Below are 21,547 nucleotides of genomic sequence, written 5' to 3'. Positions count from 1 at the left end.
GCAATTTGTAGGGCATTTCTTGCCCATCTTGACCAAGAACTGATCTCAAGGAGCGTCCCATATGAACTTGCTTCAAAAAACGGCACAAATAAAAACAACACAGATTTTACTGAAGATTCTCAAGATAAATTTATAACATCAGGAAGAAAACACTGTTCCAAATAAGAATGTTTACAAGGTATCTTTCATTACCACCATAAAAGGTAATGGGTATAAAGAATTTTAAAATCCTCATCACTATACCACATGTGTTTGTAACAGTGAATATTGTGCTTGGTTGAGCACATTTACCTTAGTCTTTGCAGCCTAACTATACCCTTATATGTTCTTTCAGCAATGACTTGCAGTCCCATTAAAGACCCATTTTTCAAGGATGATGATGTGAAGTGTTCTCAAAACAGCAACACATTTCACCAGCATTTAAAGAGCAAATCTGAAGGCACGGAAGAGAAATGTAATGCATTTCAGCAAAGTAATTGTTATATCTAAACTCCTCTAAATGCATTACCGGATCAATTCAGTATAGATTTGACAGTTCTGTGGTGCCACTCTCCGTAAACTTCCCCCCTTAACAGTTGTTAACCTTTCAGGGTATTAAACATGCTCATATTTTGTTCACTTTCATAATAATACTTTCATAATAATTAATAGTGTATGCAATTACTGCATAGGGCGCTTACATAAATGAACCCTAAAGAACTATTGTAATTGCACCAAGAAGAAATGGCTGTGTGGGAACAACACTGAAAGATGCTGGCAATTTTGGTGAATGGATCTTCAAGCAATATAATTCAGATGCTTGGTCACGCTCCCTCTACATACCTAACCCAGCTTTTGTGTTCTCTTTACTAGGAAAAACGGGAGTCAGCAAAACAAAATGCCAACATTAAATCATTTTGCACCATTCTATGTCAAAAATGTAATGGAAAATGCACTCATCATGGGAAAGGTTACTATTCTTCCAGAACATCTTTCCACTTGGTTCAGGGCTCATCCCTTAATATAACTGTGCTGATACCACAGCTGGCTATTCTCCCTGGGCTTAATTTGGCAGATGAAGGATTATGGCATTTACGGGATGCTACAGTGTAGTGATTTTAACAGTTACTCAACTGAAAGTGATTCTGTGATTTAAGTACAACTACTCTGTATGCACAAATGCTAAAAATCTGTAGCTATACTATCTTGCAATGTCACATTATGCTGTTAAACAGATTTTCAAGTACAGCATATTACATTAGACCAACAGTCAACATGAATAAGAAAGCTTTTTTTTTTTTTTTTTTTTTCATGGAATGCAAATCAGTTTTATACAGAAATACACTGACAATGATAAGCTAAGATATGCTTTAGTAAGCAGTGATTTTATGATGCAGTCTTGGATTCCACAGTCATACAAATCCAACAGCAAGGCGGCCACCATCTTCTTATTTACGATGGCCACTTCAATACCTCCTTTTGCCCCAATAGAAATGGCTTCTTAAAAAGCACATTGCTTTTTACATTTTTTTTAATCTGTTATGGGGTTTTCAATTATTCTGGGTGGTTCTGGGTTCTGCTGATCCAGTACTGAATTTTTCAATTTTTTTTCTAAATCTGCATTTACCCGACAGAGCTAATTTTGAGTTAGTAGCAGAATCCTAAATGTCAACTGAACAGCCTTCCTCATTCAATTCAAATTATGTGACAATGAGACCTTTCATTAAGACAGTAACTCAAAGTATACCATCTCTGGGTTTATATAACCATGCAAATATGAAGTCACTCCCTCAAACGGTTTCGTTGATAAAAACACTGTGTAAGGAATAGTGTAAGTTTTGTAAAATAACTGGCTTCAGTTATTTTTTTTCTTTTATGACAACTTGAACTTGCCCTAGAGATTATATGTAGCTAATTGTATAACATCCTTAAAGCAAAAAGTTGCTGCATGATGTGCCCCATATTGTAACTGTAACCCATAGGTGTCGCTGTTAAAAATAATTTCAACATCTTGCTGTCATGACACAGCGAATCAGTGCAATAGTCAGGGTTCTCCCCACGAATTCTGTGCAGCTGGGCAGCAGAACATTATAGCTGGGAGCACTTTTAACAGAAAAATAAACGTGACTTACCTCAAATATATAATACGACAAAGAATTTGAATAATGTTTTGTCTTTCAATGACTATATCTGGTTCCGCTTTTCTACATTTTCTTTTTCATTGCTGTTTTTTACTATGGTAAATTACCGTGCTCATTTAGTTCACTCTAAGATTTGACTATGGAAAGATAACGTAGGGTTATTGGAGTTAACAAAAAATTAACAAAGGTAACCCTTTCACCTCCTTTTTTGCATAATTATTGAGCTTATTGCTTAATTTAAATAGTTTTCTTTAAGTTAAGTTTTCAGGGCATTTTGTTGTGCATGTCTATTTTTGTTTTTCGCTGTTCTACATTTTTTGAATGCAACTGTTCATTTTAACCATTTTTTTTTTAAACACAACAGTACTCGCACACGTTTGGTCACCATCATAACTGTTAGATGAAACTGCAGTGTAATAATCCAGAACCTCTGCCCTTAAGCATTTGTATGTCAGCTGACAAATGTTAAGCTGATATCCCATCACACCTTTCTACTTAAAGGCGTACAGCCTCTATAAATGAACCCCCAATAAATCTCACAAGCAGCTCAGTACACATTGCTACGATATCACTAAAAAAACTGAACTGAATGATAATACCCAAAACTAATTGTAATTTTAATAAAGTAGCCGGCGCAAATATATTATTAGGTGTTGGATTGCACCGATCATCGGCTTATTTTGACCCCCTGCATTCATTGTCACTATTTTTGCTTTGAAAATAACTGATTATTTTTTTAATTATTTTTAACGTTTTAGCCTCTCGAAGTGCTTAACACAGAATATTCACCCCTTCAACTCACGTAACACAGCTGTCATGTGGTTCCAAGATTTATTTTTTTCAGCCAGCAACACGCAAGTGATCTAGTCTGCTAGAAGCGCAATCAATTCTTATTGTTAAAGGCACAGTAGAATCTGCAAGACAGGCGGATAAACCTAGGGAGAACCCTGCTAGTATTATGACAAGAGCTTTAAAGCAGCATTACACTGGATTTTTCATTCTTTTGGTACATTTATATCGCATCACACTATACCGACTTAAAACTATTCTGAAAGGTGACATTAGCAAAGGTCAGCAATATTATCAATAGATTATTTTAATTAAAATGGAATGCCATCACTTTAGTCCTTTGCCTTTAAACTTCAGTCCAATAAGCTTTAAGGGTGAAGTGGGATAGTTGCATATTGTGGGAAAACTAACAAAAAAAAAAAACCTGGAAAAAATGATTTAAATTTTGACATTAATAAAAAGTAAATACGCAGATGTTCAATAGCCTATTGTATGTATTTACATAGAATCCAAAATTCACTGGGGGCACTACTAGAAAGCTAGGAGTATAACCATTAGCCAAAAAACTAAAACAAAACAAAAACCATTAAAAAAAAAAAAACAGCTGCGTCAATATTCTTCACACAAGCTGGGTCTCAAAAGGGATGCAATTAAAAAAAAGTTAATATTAACGAGGTACTTGTACCCAACAAAGGACAGTATTGTACACTTCAAGCAACAGATTAGAAGGACAGATATGACAGAGAAATAAAACAGGAAGACCAGCATAAGGAGAATGTACCCTGTGACCTGGAACGAGATTGTGAACAAAGAAACCGGTGATGCTGCATTATGTAATTGTTTCGGAAACGTGTTGAAGATGCACACCACTGATAACTTAGAAGTGAGGGAGAGCCAAGCAATATAAACACGAGAAACCTTTACAGAGACCACTATACTAAATAATGAATTGTCATTCCTATCCTCTTCAGACCACTACACTGGACAACATATATCATTTCATAGGCAGTCTAAAGAGCATACACAGTAGAAACACTGAAAGGGTTTGATTAAAAAAAATCAAACGATACCATATTTGTACCAAAACACAAATGAACAAGATACTATATAATGCATTAAGTAGAAAAGCCCTTTTTGAAGAATGGTACAAGCACACAAACTAAAACTAATTTCACTACTGAATGACATTGATAAAGATTTCCAGTTGAAACCGCAATCAACTTTACTAGTTTATTTTATTTTGCTACAAAAAAAAGCAAAGCAAATCACAGCAAGATTAGTAGTTTTATGTCAAGCGTAAATCTGATTAGTCAGTACAGAAATATATATATTTAGATATATATATATATATATATATATATATATATATATAATATACTGGTTCTAGAAAACTATATATATATAAAAATTACGAACATTCGTCATAAATTTTTTTAATGCTTGTAAGCAGTTTTAATGGTAAGACAACTGAGATGGGTACATACATTCCCTATGGTAACCAAATAAAAAAAAACAGCACATAAGCTCTAAGGGATGCAGTTTTTGGGGGATGGATGACACCTGTCAAAAATACTGACAGGCCATAAGGCACAGATATACAGATGACAGCAGAGATATGCTGAAAAAAAGTAAAGTAAAAGAAATCACAAAGAAAAAAATATATAGACCATCTAAGAAAATGTCCGATCTAGTTAATTTGGTATCTCTCCAAAAATTACAATCAATCTATTTCTCACTGAGGCAAAGTGGTTGGCAGTGCGCAGGTGTAGAGGTGATGCATTGCTCAGTAATAACAAACACAACACAGTTCACTGTGAAAAACAACTCTTTATTTTTGAGCTGGATTGCTTGTTTGTCAAGCTAAAATAATAATACCTGGCTCTACACAACGATGTATATAGCACATGTAAATCATGGGGTTCAGTCCCAAAATAATAATACTAATAATGACATACACACAAATACACACACGATCACAAGTTCAATAGTAAGTGCTCCTAATAAAAGTGGTAACTTACTACAATAATCAGTGCCAACAGTAGTGCAATGTGGTCCAGGTTTGATGCTGGCTTAGCGCGACAGCTCACGAATATTTAGCCATCTAGAAAAACAGACAACAAGTTAAACAGACAGATAAGACAACATTAAACACTCACGGTACTTTTTCGTTTGTACGTCCTTTACAGGTCTTTCCGTAACCATACCAAAAAGGAACAGATTGCTTGGCCACATCCCCTGATGTACCTTTAGCCCCGCCCCCTTTGGTAGTGAATGCAATCACGTCTCCTCCGATCCATCACTGACACCATCGCCTACCGCAGTAAGGCACTGACTTCTAGTATTGTGGCTTCGCCCCCTTTTTGGATGTTCCACTTCTGACTGACCCTGGAATGAACTGTCAAACCATCCAGTGTGGGGCACACTGTTCCTGTTATACCATGCCCTCACAGGTAGGGAGGGAGATTGTTGACTCGGACTCATTCACTCTGTCACACTCAGACACAAACTGAAATTCAAGTTCTTAAGCAAAAGTATCAGAAAGGATTATCCAAGAAACCGAATGAGTTAATGTGATTTTGGCATTATTTATGGATAACGACTGAAATCTGTATGAATTACATATAATCAGAAACTCAAGACAGATTACGTCCATGGCAGCATACTGATAAAAAGCTGCACAAGCGTGCAGATATCAATGTGCTTTAATACACTTTATTTATTAGCTAATCCTCGTCACGGATTATAAAATATGATACAGGAAACTGCAACTTCAAAGCTTGATGGCCTAGATTAAAGTACAGGTTGATTTTTTTTTTTAGTTCTGTACTGCCATATCTTTTTCAAGTTCCACAGCTTTACATTTTCAATACAAAAGGAGTTTGGTCAGAGTTGCCTGAGACACAGAAACATTATAGGAGCTAAAATAACACTACTTTAATCCAAGATCAAGACAATGAATGTGAACATTTATTTGAATTATAGGCTCCAAACGGTAACCATTTCATCTTGAATGTCCATGGAAGTAAGAGTTAGTTCTTCTGCAATACACATAATTCATAATGTTACAATAAGTTACAGCCTAAACAACATATAAGGTTCAAACTTAAACAAGAAACTCAGCACAACAGAAACTGAACTTCCTAATCAATCTTAAAAATCATTCGGTACCTGCAATTGACATGTAGCGTTCATATAGCCCAGTTCTTTGTCGTTACCGTTTGCTTTTGGATTACTTTTTCTTCCTCCATCATGTAAGCATACTTTAATATCACACAAACTCAGTTCTGTACTTTTGAATTGAATCACAATTCTGCTCTGGGTCAACTCTTACTGGCCAGCTCAACTGGCACTCCACCTATAACTCGAACCAGTAGATCATTGCAAACAGCATCTCCATATCGGCACTAGGGGTGCTAGATTCCACTTAATTTATTAAACATTTAAACTTTTAAAAATATATAGTTTCAACCTTTACAATGTTAAAATAAAAAACAACATTGAGAAAGCGCTATTACTTAATTTTGAACAAATAGCTTTTATAAATTAACACATATATGCCGATAAACAGGTCTTCTGATTTTCTTTGTTTTACCCTGGCTTTTCTACTCTCCTTTAAACACATAATTGATACATGTTAAGCCATTTGTGTATCTCAATCACAACTGAGAAACACATTAATAGTAAAATTGATTTATGTTTTATTTTTTCTATGAAACAACTAAATGGGCTTTTAAAGCATAAGTCTTATTTTTTTAAATGCAGAAGTGAGTCCTCTTTGTAAATGTAAATACAGTTACACAAACAAATTGTAATAAAGTGTGTCCAGCATAAAATACTTTATTTTTCATTATAGCTTTAATAAAAATGAGTCGCTTATTAACATGTTGCAGTCTCGTTTCCATGTTCTGCTTGTAAATGAAGAATTAAGGTTTGGCCAATTTTAAAAGCCCATTAAGTTGTTTCAAAAATCATAAATGAAATCAATTTTACTCAGTGGTGACTGACATACACGAATGGCTTAACAGGTATCAGTTGAATTCTTAAAGGAGAGTATAAAAGTCGGGGTAAAACAGCAAAAATCAGAAGTCCTATATATAAATACATGTATAAAAACAATGAAGCAATATGAAACAATACTTGCATTATACAGAAATGTTATGCAGTTTAATTATTCAAACGGTGCTAAAATCCAAATTTGCAAATCTATCCTACTGTATATAAAAGACAACAACTAGTTATGTTCAAACCAAACTGACTTTATTCCAAGTACAGTATTCACGGAAATTTTCGTGACATTTGCAGGATCAATATTCCATTTTAAAACTTGTTGAATATACTTGCAATGTTGCATTGTCTGGGGCCCACATCCTCCGCACTAAACCCAACACCAGTAGTAGAAGCAGACATGTACAGGATACTTAATTTTCATGAGCTTTAACATTGTTCCAGTACTGCCGCTGTAACAGAGAACAGCCTATTTTACTTTTCGGTCTCCCTTTTTGTCGAAATATGGCCAGACAGGGCTTCACTTATTTCAAGCGCCTGAAGATGACATTGCTAGTCATGTGAGCATAAACATGCAATGATGTCACTGGACAAAGGTAGGAAGTAGACAATGAAAAAAAAAACGGACAGCCATTATTTGCAGACACCCTCTTGTTCTTAATATTCGACTTGCACATTTCTGACAAAGTTTAAATGGTTACGCAAAATTAAAAACGTTTGACATTTTACTAATGTTTAAATTCTAAACAATTAACAACCCTTATTGGCACTTAAGTTAGATGTTGAGACGTGTATAAAGTCAAAACAGAATTGATTTAAGAATGCTTTGGAGACCAAGAAAATATAACAGGCAGTTGGTGGAAAAACAACATACAGTAATGGTAATGTTCAAGTTTTAACAATCACTATTATTTATATTCTGCATGCATGTATTTCTGTATTTTGTTTTCTTTTTATTTTATAATTACTGCCTTCTAATTATACCTTCACTTATCCGTAATCATCCGTAACTCTGTGTGCTACTATATTGCTGCTCTCTCTCTCTCTCTCTCTCTCTCTCTCTCTCTCTCTCTCTCTCTCTCTCTCTCTATATATATATATATATATATATATATATATATATATATATACACACACACACACACACACACACACACACACACATGTCACTTTCAGCAGAATTACAGAAACAATTTAAGACATGAATCTGAGCCAGTGGGATAATGTCACCTTAACTTAGACTCAGCTGATGTGTGAGGTTTATAATATAAAACCTTGATTAAATAAATTGTGATTCTACAAATATCACATTTGCACTTCTGCACTGACCTTCTGTGTCCAGAATCCATTGCTCTGAACCTCTACTCCATTAGTATGGACTGTGAGCACTGTCCAGTTGTCAATTAATTTAATTAGATGCATTCTTCAGACTGTTTTTTAGATGTTTATCTCAAGGACCTCTAAACCATTGACTACGCTCTTGACAAGAGGGATTAATCCCTTTGCATTAGAAAACAAACAGATTATCCTACTTAATTACATCTAAATCCACAGTATAAATGTATGTGGCAGTTCAATAAGCCAGATCAATGGAGGTTTCCGAAGTGATGTTTCCACTAAATCAGTTTTTTTTTTTCCTCATTTAACATTGCCATTTTCTTCATTACTGACATAAGGTGATCTTAATGAAGATGGAACTTCATCAGGGAAAATATCAACAAGACCGGGCCTACCTGACTAAATTCTCGTCGTCTCCTGGACCTTACAGGTGGCACACTCTGTCCTCAGATCATCTGCTTTTGGTTTCTTCTACATTACTGACTGTCACTGTCTTCTTTCTCTGAGAAGTGGTTACTGGGAAGTATGAAAAGATTAGACAATGTATGATGAACCAAAGAAGATATATTTTATCTGATAGAAAACAAATATATTTGTATATAAAAATATCATACCTCTGTTTTTTCCTCTTCGGAGATGGAGACACGTTTTTGTTTTTGGCCTCTAGTTCTCTATAATAGATAAAAATGGACATGTGAAAATGTATGACACACACAGACAGACAGGAGTGTTTATATATCCCTAGATTGTGACAACACTCTTAAATTGAACAAAATAGAGAAAAAAAGGCAAAGCATTTTATTAAGTTTCTTCACTGTTATGAAATATTCTACTATTGAGGGTTTTTTTAATAGTTCATATGCGCTCAATAACATTTGACAGATGGATAATTAATTAGACTCTTTAAATATGTCTCACTCACATTTTTACTTATATACTAACCATGTTTCACAATTCGATAATCTAGAGAAGCCAGGAAAAATCCATGGCTATTTACATAAAATTCCTGGCTATTTTCATGAGATGCTACTGGAAAAACAAACTGTTCATTATCTGTCTTCTGTCTCTGTAGCAAAGACAATCGAATTAATGGTTCACTGATTGGTTACTGGAGATTAGGATTATCCCGTAAATTTGTGATATCTGCATATCATTAAATCAGAAAGTGAAAAACGAGAATGGCATGTTTTTTTTTTTTTAAATGGAATATTTTAATTTAGCAAACTGTGAGTCATAAAAAAGCTGACTTTGTACATAGTGCAGCAATGAATATGTTATTTAAGAATTAATATTTCTGTGTTTTTAAAAATAATTGCAATTCAGAATCCTATTTCACTGCACCTTATCTTTTTATTATACCTGCAACTATGGTACACAATCTATCTAAGTAGGTCTGGAAATTTTTGATTAAATCTGTTTTTCTACAACAAGTTAGTTTTTTGTATACCAATATTTTTTATATATAAAACTTTCTAGTGTGTGTAAGATCTCTGTATAGCAAAGATCAGTAAAACTACAGTCAAAAGACAGGTAGGATGGGCCTTAAACTCTTCCACTGGTCTGTTGTAGAGAACACATCCACACATGTACTGTACTGTGACAACAACATAGCAATGCTTATTGTGAGATAGATATATACTGAAAATAAATGTATATTTAAAATGAAATGTGGCGTTGTGAGCAAACACTACAATACCCAGGATAGTTGCCGTGAGAACAGTGTAAAAAAAAAAAAAAAAAAAAAAATGTAATGTAATAAAGTAAAAAATAAGATCTTTGGTTTTCTTCATCATACAATATGTGCTTCATTGATTTTGGCGATGCTGCTGCTGCATATACAATACAGAGAACTGAAGAAACAGAGACGGACTATAGCTAAATGAAACTGTAGGTGAGATGATTGATATTAAGAGGAGCATAACAATAACCAAAGTGATATTAACAGCAGCATGTTTCCTGTACCTGTCATTTTTCTTTTCATTGTTAACATCCTGACAATTTTTTACACTTATATAAGGTGACAATATGGCTCTGTCTTCAACAAGATAGTTTGGGACAGTTCAGGCTTTTTAACTCACAACGCAATGCATTCTGGTTCGTTTTACCTGACTCAGGTACCATTCTTGCCTTTAAAAGAAGCAGAAGCACAATTGGGTTGTGAGTTGAAAAGCCTGAACTATCCCACACTGTCCCGCTGATCAGAGCCATATGGTTACCTTACACTTATAACTTTGAAGTCTGTTTCAAAATGGCTGCTCTAGTGCACGGATAGTGTCAGAATTATTGACCACATTGTCAAACAGGTAACACAGCAACAACGATCCATGATGTGCTACAGAACTGAAAAGCCAGAACACTTTTTTTTTGTCTTTTTATTATTATTATTATTTTTTTTAAATCGCTCTATTTTAAAATGTACAGCTACTGTATGCCTTACAATCACAAAACAATTAAATCACTGAAATCCATTGTATGAGGTATGTCCATTATAACTAAAAAAACATGCTTCGAAAGTAAATTGCTAAGAATTTTGGAATAGTAAACTATTGTAGGATTTGTTTTAATCGGCCTAAGGCAAACAATATATTAATGCATAATTTAGACCCTCCTACGTTTCAAAAATCCCTTTGTATAGTAAATAATTAAAAAAAATAATTAAAAATCACACATTCTTCAAGATTAAGGTATTCAAGTGATTTTAAAAAGGGGAAGAAAAATATACAACATATTTAAACTGATATAATCCCATCTGTTGCCTTTGGCAACAAAAGTCTTGGCAGATGGAGCAGTTATCACGGGTACCAACTGCTTTAATGCTGCCAATTGGCAGCTCAATTTACCACCATTACCCCTATACATATAGTGCCAGACAATAACTTAGCAAAAAAAAAAAATTCTGAGGTGATATATCAAGACCTATAACCTTCTAGACACATTAACCTATTTAATTAAATTAAAACATAAGTGATTAAACATTTATGAACAAATATAATTAACTCTCCTAGTGAGCCACACTATATTCATGCTGTCATGTTTTGGGTTTTTTATTTTCAGCATCACAAAACATTATTTGTAGCAGGAACAACATTTTATCAAATGCTAGTTTCAGGTAAATACTGAAGCTCTGCTATTCAGCTAATAACAAATGCCTATACACGGTGTCATCAAAACCAAGCAAGTGGTTCCTATGACAGCTATCAATACCTCAGCCAGATACAAGATTTTTCACGTTACGTACAAGATGAATACAAAACGTAGATATCCCCATATTATCACGATAAATGATAATCTGGATCTAGAACAGATATGTTTTATTCTTTTAGATAATTTTAAAAGGAACATTGAAGTTTAAAGAAAATATATATTTCATTGAATTTTATTCTTTTAAACTTCCAAAAGTAGTGCATAGCACATGTCCAGACAGTAAATGGCCTACAAAACTAAACACACTTTAATTTCAGTGAATAATATTGAATTAATAAAGAAACATAATTGAAAATTGCCTGCAATCAGGAGTCAAACTCTGTTATACCGACAATAGATACAGATATTAAATGCTTTACTGGAAAGATGGATCCCTGTTATCTTATATTGAATGAAATGGTCAGCATATGGATTATTTTTAAAGCAAAAGAACATTTGTACTCTTATGACATATAAGCCATACAAGATTAGTATTCATATTTAATTTAAGCAGGGGTAGACAATAGCACAAACCCTGCACCCATTTTATATAGCACTGTTACTAAAAACATCAGAGCCTCTACTCTGGGGTCTGGATGTTTTAAAAAATATTTTGTTTTTTTACCAGATGAAATACAGGTAAATGCTCTTAATTACATCTTGGCTACTTGCACATTTTAAAATGTTAAACTTAACTTAATGTGTGTAGTCTTTATTTTTATGTAACTCAGGCCTACCTTGTAACAAACAATATTGTTTATACTCAATAGCCAGAGACCAGAGATAGTCAATGTTAACTCAGTCAGTTATATTGAAGCATTTGTGTTCATCCGTGCAAGCCCACCCCCTCCAATTAGGTAAGTAATGTAATTTTTAAAAAACGTATATATTTTTTTATAGTGTTGGCTGTTAAAATAAGCAATTACTATATTCATTTTGTTGATATTGCCTTGTAATGCATGTTTTATTGATCAATACTAACTAGTGGCGTAGAGAGGCTTCATAGGGCAAGGGCGCAGACTGAAATTAAGGGATCCACCTCACACACACACAGAGTACACTCACTCAGTAATCCATATGAATATAAAATCAATAATAATTTTCCAAAATATTGAAAAACTATACAGGTACAATTGTTATCAAATTGTCAGAAACATTAAACATTAAAAACATTAAAACGCACCTATATTATAATTGACATTCCTTGCTTTCTCTTCTGCAAAACGATCTATAATTATTTTTGTGTCCAATTTCTTTGCCCTTTCTGCTTCAAATCGAAATTGTAGCGAGTGCAGACAGTCGCACCTGTAACACTGAAGTCCTGGGGTAGTTTTTGATCAATTTATCTTTCTGTAGATGCTACATTAACTGGAATTTTCAGGAATAAGAAGCAAGCTGCACATACATCAGGAAATAGTGTTACGACTTGGTTATCAATCAAAACAAGGTTTGCAACATTGCGCACAGTATCAAGTTTGGAAATCTCTGCTCTCACACATGATCTCAATGATAACAGCTGTCCTGGCAAAGATGAAGAAATGTCTTGATTATAAGCATTCACCAAATCCTCTCCTGCTTTGTAAAGTTCTTCATCTGACATTGAAATTAAATTCCTAGGCACTAGGGACTGGAAAATGCTTACCACATCTTGAAACCTTTGAAGTGATTTTTCAATTGGCTAGTAATTATGTCGAGTGTTGGATAAAAAACAATAACTCTGAAATTACCCTTTGGATCAGATAGCCTTTGATCTGTATAGGGTTCATTGAAGTTCTGATGTGCGCTTTTGAGAGAAAGTCGTTTCAGCTAGCCACATTTTTGCTAAATCAATGGATTGCATTTTCATTTTGAAGAATGTATTCCTCATGTTGCTAATCTGAGCATTTTGTAATACCACTCCAGCACAACTGATATCTTGAGCTTGGTGTTGAAGTAGTTTTGAAACCGCATCAGTACACTGAAGAATTTTACATTCAAGAAAACTGTATAAAATGACTGGAACTGTTTCAGCAAACTCGCAGCTTAATTTCTCTCCGTAGAGCTTGTCCCTAAGAGAAAATTTTTCATCAGCAGATCTATGTCGTAATTCCACCAAACAGTTGTAACGAGAAGACCAATGAGTTGGACAGTTGAGGTAACATGGGAATCATCTAATGATGATTGATACTATGTCCAAAAAAGGTGTACAGTCTCTCAACAAGATCATAAAAATTGCATATTTTTGCAATAGACTTCACTGAATCATTTCAAACTAGGTTTAGGTTATGATTAGTGCAATGTACGTACTTAGCAAACTGACACACTTCCAATAATCAAGCTTGAACTCCTGAATATGCACCGCTATATTCACTGCACGATCATAGCCCTGTCCTCTTTATTTTGAGAGACTCAAACCTTTGTTCTCTAGGGTTGCTGTTATTTGGGTTTCCAACTCCTGTGCATTCTGATTACTAACTTTTGTGAAACTAAGAAATTATTAATTTAGAATTATATCCTCCGGTTGTTCAGCTTCACTACTTTAAAATTCCCACATACCGAATTACGAGACTTAATTGGTCAGCTTTTGATGAGTCTTGTGTAGTAACAACAATTATTGTTGAATAAAAACTGGGATGATTTTAAATCACTGATGATTTCTACAACAATACTCTGACACAGTAATTTGATTATTTCATTCTGTATTGTAGGACAAGTCACAGCGCCATTTTGTTTTTTGCAGTAGTTTGAGCACAGGATCATACTTACTCAGTAATTCAATAATAGAGAAGAACTGTTTTTACTTTCTGTAGTTTCTTTATGCCCTCAAAATGCTAAATTAGACCTTGCCAGGGTTAGCGTCACACTAACTACTCTCTCAAGCAATTGACGCCAGTAGTTAGCTTTTTGCCTGATTTGTGCTTCTAAAGATGTGTCCAAATTTCTATGTCCGGCTTTTCCGCTGCTGGACTTGCCCCGGCTGAAGGAGTCAGTCTGGGAGTTGTCGGCACATCTGCTGACAGTCGCACCATTGGCAGCATTTCCACTACCAGTGGTACAGCGTGAGGAGAGATTCGCCCCACTGTCAGCATGTCTGCTGACAGCATGGCCAGTAGCAGCCTGGCTACTGGCAATATTGCCACCCATCAACCCCTTAAAGTCCCTTTTCTTGGCCCAGGACTTTGAGCGAGACGTTTGGGATTTTAAGGGGGGAGGTGGCCATTGAGGCCATGTGTGCTTTGCACAAGGGGGGGTATATGTGGCAAAGTGCCCGCCCCTGTGTGTATTTTGTGTTGTGTGTTAATATTGGTGTATAGTCATTGGTACACGGGATATAAACTGGTCTATGTATGTGTTTAAAATGTATATTTGTATTTAGGCACGAGGATTGCACAGCACTTCACGTGCAAGTAATGCGTAATAATATGTGAGCACAGGGAATTGCACTTTATTAATTCACATGCAGTTGTACCGCAACTCCAATTGAATGATTGATTAGCAATCAAGTCTTGGTACAGCTGCATAAAAGCTGCATGTTTTCACACACTCGGGATTGTGTGTTCGGTGAGTGGAGAACGGGATTGGAGACAAGAGGTAATAAATAATTAAATAATAACGTAAAGTTAAAATATCTGCTCACCGTGTTTTGTGTAGTGTTAGTCCGTTTTGTTTGTCTCTTTTGTTCTGGCAAATGTGCCGTGTTTTTGTGTTTGTTACAACCGTTTCTTTTCTGACTGTCTGTTCATTTATTAAATGCTGAGCGAAACCATTCTCAGCTCTACAAAACTCCACCTCTCTCTGTCTTTTATTTCCTGTTTCTGGTCTGACGTCACCCACTGCAGCCGTCTTTGTGACAGGTCTTCATATCATTTTGCAGTAGTTGTGCTTTGATTTCATATGTGGTGTTTTTGTACCAGTCCAGTATCATCTTTTTTTGTTTGTCTGTTTACTAATTTATAATTTACAAAGCCTAATGAAATAACAGAAGTTATATATATTTTTTTAAATATTTGTTATTCGGTATGCAAATTCTTTAAATGTGTTACACTTTTCAGGGATGGAAATAAGACTCCCATTGCATCGCAGTTTGATCATTTCTGGTTTTACTAGGCGTTTAATAAGATTTACCTGCACTTATCATCTATACAGTGTGGAGAATCAAGCTCATAGTAAAACCAGGAATGTTGGTACATATTTTGGCTTTTGTAGCCAGTCAAAACTTTTTGCTTTCTGTGGGAGGGATGTTCAACTTCCAATATGCTGTTTTTTAGTTTTTTTTTTTGCTGTCTACCATGAAAGATGGATGTTTATTTTTATCATAAGAGAAAAATGTCTGGTTGTTAAATATTTAGTGTATTTTATATTAGTACATTGATTGTATACATTTCTTTTAATATCAGTAGAACAATACATTATAAAATAGCTGGAGTTATAGAACGAAGAATATTTCAGTTGGCCCCTAAATTTTTAGTTGGCTACCAAATTTTGAAGTCTAGAGCCAGATGCCCAAAAGGATTTTGGCAAACTTTGAGCCCTGTGATGGGTCTAAAAGCTGCCATCCTCTAAAATCACTAAACAGGACGCTAGCTGGTGTCTTACATGCACTAAGAGAGACTCACTTACACTTCCAGTTGTCTTGGTAATTAATATGACCAAAGATTAAAATAAATTTCTTGGAAAATGGCTATTCTGTACTGGATGATTTCCATAATCAAACCTGACAGAGAAACCAAGGTATAAAAATACAGACGTAAACTGAATTTCAGAGCTGTATTTCAAAGCATGTGGTGTTCATCATCTGGAAATTAAAGTCACATAAATATGGCAAATATGGCAGCCATATTACGTTAGAGGTCAAGTTCAAGGTCAGCGCCACATTTTAGTTCATTAAAAAAAAAAAAACACTGATTAAAATACAAACCAGATGAAGCTGTGTACTACATTTGAAGATACTCTCTCAAAGTGTGTGGCCTGTATTGTTAATATTGCCGAAGTATTTATTTATTTTTTCACTGGACAATTGCAATCTGATTTGTCAAAGGTAATCATAACAGTACAGCTACGTACCAAATATCTCAAAGTGTGCTGCAATTGCTTTGGCTCATTCCATGCCAAATCAGCTAATCTGGATACACTTTCCATAGTGACCAGCTCAAAATGTGACAAAATGTTTATTGTGGGAGGGGGTCTTCAAATATTAACTAGACTTCATAAAAACATTCTATGTATTTAAATCTATAAATTGCCCAAGAATATTAAAGACTATTCTTTGTGGTTATGTTTATGGGTGATCTAATAATATAGCCAAAAGTATTACTGAACATTTATGAAGATCATTTTTCTCTGTCATGTTTAAGGATGCTTAAGTGCCAAATTATGTTTAGACATTACAAGGAGGCTACATACCCAGTTGCAAAACAAAGGTAAACCCAATAGCTAAAGTACAGTAAGCAAATATTGCCTGTCTTATTTTGGGTTTATTTCCTTCATACTATTAAAAATGAATCCCACAAAATGTTCAATAAATACTATTGCATTCTGAAGGTTACTCTACTGAACTTTGTGGAAAAAAAAGGCTCCTTCTGATAAAGCTCTTGGATACATTTGGCCGGGATTTTTATCTTTCTGAGAGAGAGAGAGAGAGAGAGAGAGAGAGAGAGAGAGAGAGAGAGAGAGAGAGAGAGAGAGAGAGAGAGAGAGAGAAGAGAACTTAATCTAAAAAAACCTGGGTATGGTAGAGTATGATAAGTGAAAACAATAATGATAAATAACAGCAGTGTGGTGCTGACTTATCTTTCATTGCTCACAGTAAAGAATGGAAAAAGATACACTTGTATATCTTTAAAATGTTTTATATCTTCAGGTGTAAAAAAATTAAAATTAACCTGAATAAACCACCGGCTGTCATTATGTAAAATGTACCCCCCCCCCCCCCCCCCCCCCCCCCCCCCCCCTTTTTAATACTTTATTAAATAGACATGCCAGTCAGCCCCAAAATGCCCCCCATGAGTAATTACATTTCCTTTTTAGATACTTCTAGTGAATGAAGAGCAAAAGGTGTCATCCTCTTGTAAAATATTTCTGTTTTTGTTGAGATAACACAAAACAGTCAGCAAGAAAAATAACAGTATATTTTTAGGTGGCAATTTATTTAATGTTGAGTACAGTAAAGCCTAGACTAGAAGAAATGTCACCCACTTCTGCGCCGTCTTTCAGGTGAGACGCTGTTGTGAGTGACTTGCAGCTGATGCATAGTTCACACACACTAGTTTTTGTAAGTTGTCTTGGATAAAGGCGTCTGCTAAATAAACAAATAAAAAAAAGGCTCCATCAACCAATCAGGGATGATTTTATACACTTTCAAAAACGCAAAGTATAGACAGGCAGAAAGCAAGATGAGTGAGTGAGTTTATTTTTATATATACTTATGGAGACATTTCTAAACACAAATTAATTTCCGAGTACGTTATGTCAGTCAGACTCAAACAGTTCAAATGTTCACCGGAACAGAAGGGTTAAGGAAGGAATTTACCATGTTTCTTATCTGGATCTTCTTAGGTTCTGGGGACACATCCTGTGGAACAAATTTTAATGGCTCTTTAATTTGTCTCCTTGATCTCTTAGTCCCATCTGGTAAGGTTTCCATGGCAATCTCTGCCTCCATGTCATGCTACCTGCCTGGTCACACTCTGAACACTGCCTGAAAAAAAGTAAAAAAAAAAGACTGCATTACTACAACTACAGAAACGTTAAATAAGGCTTATTTCATGATTTGAAAACTCTATGCCACCTTATTCAAATGTATACCACATTGGCTCAATGGCTAAAATGAGAATTTGAATGAATTAAAATCTCAGGCACAATGCAACAGCGGTATATTTCTAAAATGAGTAGGTAGTCGATATTCAATATTTAAAAAAAAAAAAAAAAAGAAGAAGAACGTCAGGGCAAATTAAACAACATGGCAGAAAAAGCACAGATTAGGAGTTATTTTTCAGGTTTTGTTAGCACACAAGTAAAGGTAATGACTGCATCTAAAACGTCTCAAATAAGTAAAATTTTGCCTAGCGAAAGCTTGAAAAGTAAATAGTTTGGGAAGCATTTGATGCTCACTATTCTCTTTATTTAATGTATGTATGGTTGTATGTATTTAATCAATTTATTTATGGAAACCATATCTCTTAATTATTAAAAGCGACCACCCCAGGTACTTTCAGTGTACTCTCCATGTTGTTGTTTTGTTTTTTTTTATGTCTGTGACAAAACTCAAAAATCCCTATTTTCCTCAGGATTTTCTGTGATTAGTAACACTATGTAACACAATTTTTGTTCCTGGGTTGGAATTGTTATTTCCTAATTGCTTATGCCTCAAAAGTATAGAAAATGGCTATTATTCCCCACAAACTTTGCTTTTGTGACCAGGACAGTGATATTTTGAAATTTACCTATTTCCAATGAGAAAACGGGCGAATTTGTGTCTTTTCGTTCACATAAAGTCCGAAAAAAACAACATATGAATCCAAATTAACACGTATTTATACTAAAGTAATACAAAAATGACTACAAAAGATTTAGAAGTGAGTAGTTTTTTGAGATTTACGATTATACTGTAAATCACTTTCATGAATCAACCCCCAAATGTAGTCTCCCATCATGTTCTCGTTATACTGTCCTTGGTAGCGCCGTTCAAAGTCCAGTATATCCTGGTGGAAGCGCTCGCCTTGCTCCTCTGAGGGACATCCTACAGCCCATTGTGCCATAGTTCTTCACCAGAGTCTCAACCAGCTCCACATAGTTTTCGGCCTTGTGATTGCCCAGGAAGCCCCGAACCACTGCGACAAAGCTGTTCCAAGCCACTTTCTCCTTACTAGTGAGCTTCTTGGGGAATTCATTGCACTCCAGGATCTTCTTTATCTGTGGTCCGACGAAGACACTGGCTTTGACCTTTGCCTCAGACAGCTTAGGGAAGAAGTCTTGAAGGTACTTAAAGGCTGCCTTCTCCTTATCTAGAGCTCTGACAAATTGTTTCATAAGGCCCAATTTGATGTGCAGTGGTGGCATCAGCACCTTCCGGGGGTCCACCAGTGGCTCCCACTTGACGTTGTTCCTCCCCACAGAGAACTCGGTCCGCTGTGGCCAGTCCCGCCTGTGGTAGTACGCCTTGGTGTCCCTGCTGTCCCAAAGGCAAAGATAGCAGGGAAACTTGGTAAAAACCACCTTGGAGACCCATCAGGAATGCCACCATTGCAGCCTCTTGATGTCATCTCAGAAAAATGCAGATATGTATCCACTTAGGCAGCTGGAACTAAACTGAACTGGTGGGCTTAAGGCCCCTGTATTTATACTACTATTTATATTACTGGAAAGTTCTAGAAGTTACTCCAAGTTTACTCAGCACTGAATCTATCTGGAATGTTCTGGAAAATAGTTAAATTTCAAAATATCACTGTCCTGGTCAAAAAAGCAAAGTTTGTGGGGAATAATAGCCATTTTCTATACTTTTGAGGCATAAGCAATTAGGAAATAACACTTACTACCCAGGAACCAAAAAAAAAAAAAAAAATTGTTACACGGTGTAATCAGAAATCTGTCTTTGCTTCCTGCCTACGCATTTTGATTCAGGGGCTCCCTGCTGGTTGTGATGTTATGATCACAGAACACTCCTATAGGCTAGAAAGGTGTTTTCTATTTCCTTAGCAATAGTCTTAACATCCAGGCAAGAACCTGTTTATGTGCAAAATGACAAGATGACTGTGTGTGTTAAGGGAGGGACTGCATGTATTCTTAAATAAGTTTGTTATTGATTTTACAACGACTCGAGACAGATCGAGACTTTTTTGCATGACTCGAGTTGATCACGTCTTTGGAGGAGGGAGTCGAGCCGAGTCTTTGCATGCAGGAACTCGAGTCAGGTGAGTCACTTGATTTCAATGACTCGAATCGAGTCACAAAAAATTGCAACTTGATTCCGAGTCGAGTCATTGTCTCAAGTCATTACAACTCTGGTTAGTTGTGATTTGATAATTCAGTGGGCTGGCAAACATGTTAGCTAGGTTTTAAAATGTGGTCTTTAACAATCATTGGTCCAAAAGGAAACAGTTCAGAAACACTAAAGAAACTGAAAACATTTCAAAAGAACCCCATGTTTCATCTCTGTTCTATTAATGAAAGGAACACAACAAAGATGAAAGGAAGACAATCAATATAGCCCCATTCCTTCTATTATCTACCAGAAAATGCCTGGAATAATTAAAAGCGAAAGCCTAGTTTGAGATAAGAAGCGAAGCTCAACCATGAAATTCCCTGCTAAGACACAAACAAGTGGTTTAAAACAAAAGCAGAGTACCCACCTGACACACAAACGAAGATCTATAAAACCAATTAAATGTTTCATCATCAGCTGCTATCTACGATTCTTCGTAAGTCTGATGAAAGTGGGAGGGTTTACTCATTTAAATGACCTTTTTCTTGCTTTATCCTTATTTCTGTAGCAACTACATTTGTCTTTAAAAAAAAGAAGAACATCTTCATTTTATTTGTTCATAGCAAAAGCTCAACATTTTAAAAGCTGCATTGTAAACTAGTGGAAAAATTGTATATAATGCATATAATGGAGTGCTCTCAGGCTAACCACCAGTAACCACAGCATTTGATGTTCTAGGGCTTGTAGAGTTTTAATAATAATTATTATAATTATTATTTTTTTAAAGACCTGGTTTAAGACATTTAGGTTACAAAACATCTTTACAAGGCATATGCTGTATAGATTTCAGAGCTCTGCCAATTGTTGGCTCTGGATCAATGGAAATGGGTGAGGATCCAGCTGAATGAATAGAGCACTTACTTATACACTACTTACGATAGAGATGCATTAAATGTGTAATGATGGCAAAGTCAATTCTAAGCTACTGCTTTCTCTGGGGTACTTAGTGCTATCTTGGGGAAGGCAAATAATTTAGCAGCATTACCACCTGCCATTCCCCAACCTGTTCTTGTAAATATACACAAATACATATAGAAAATGTCTGAAAACCCACCTGCTTTTTATTTACATTCTAAGCATATGCCACATCACCAACAGGAATAAATTACATTGGCTCAATGGTTTCGAAGCTGAGCAAAGTGGAGGGTATACA

The 21,547-nt window shown here is 35.3% G+C and overlaps 1 pseudogene; it reads right to left on the bottom strand.

The window, feature by feature from the left end:
* Nucleotides 1-21,547, bottom strand: part of LOC121314002 — a 118,413-nt pseudogene that overhangs the window by 16,815 nt on the left and 80,051 nt on the right.

Source organism: Polyodon spathula, chromosome 4 (genome assembly GCF_017654505.1).
Source record: "Polyodon spathula isolate WHYD16114869_AA chromosome 4, ASM1765450v1, whole genome shotgun sequence".
Lineage (NCBI taxonomy): Eukaryota > Metazoa > Chordata > Actinopteri > Acipenseriformes > Polyodontidae > Polyodon > Polyodon spathula.
The sequence above is the reverse complement of the archived record's forward strand: the minus strand, read 5'-3'. Positions and strand labels throughout refer to the sequence as shown.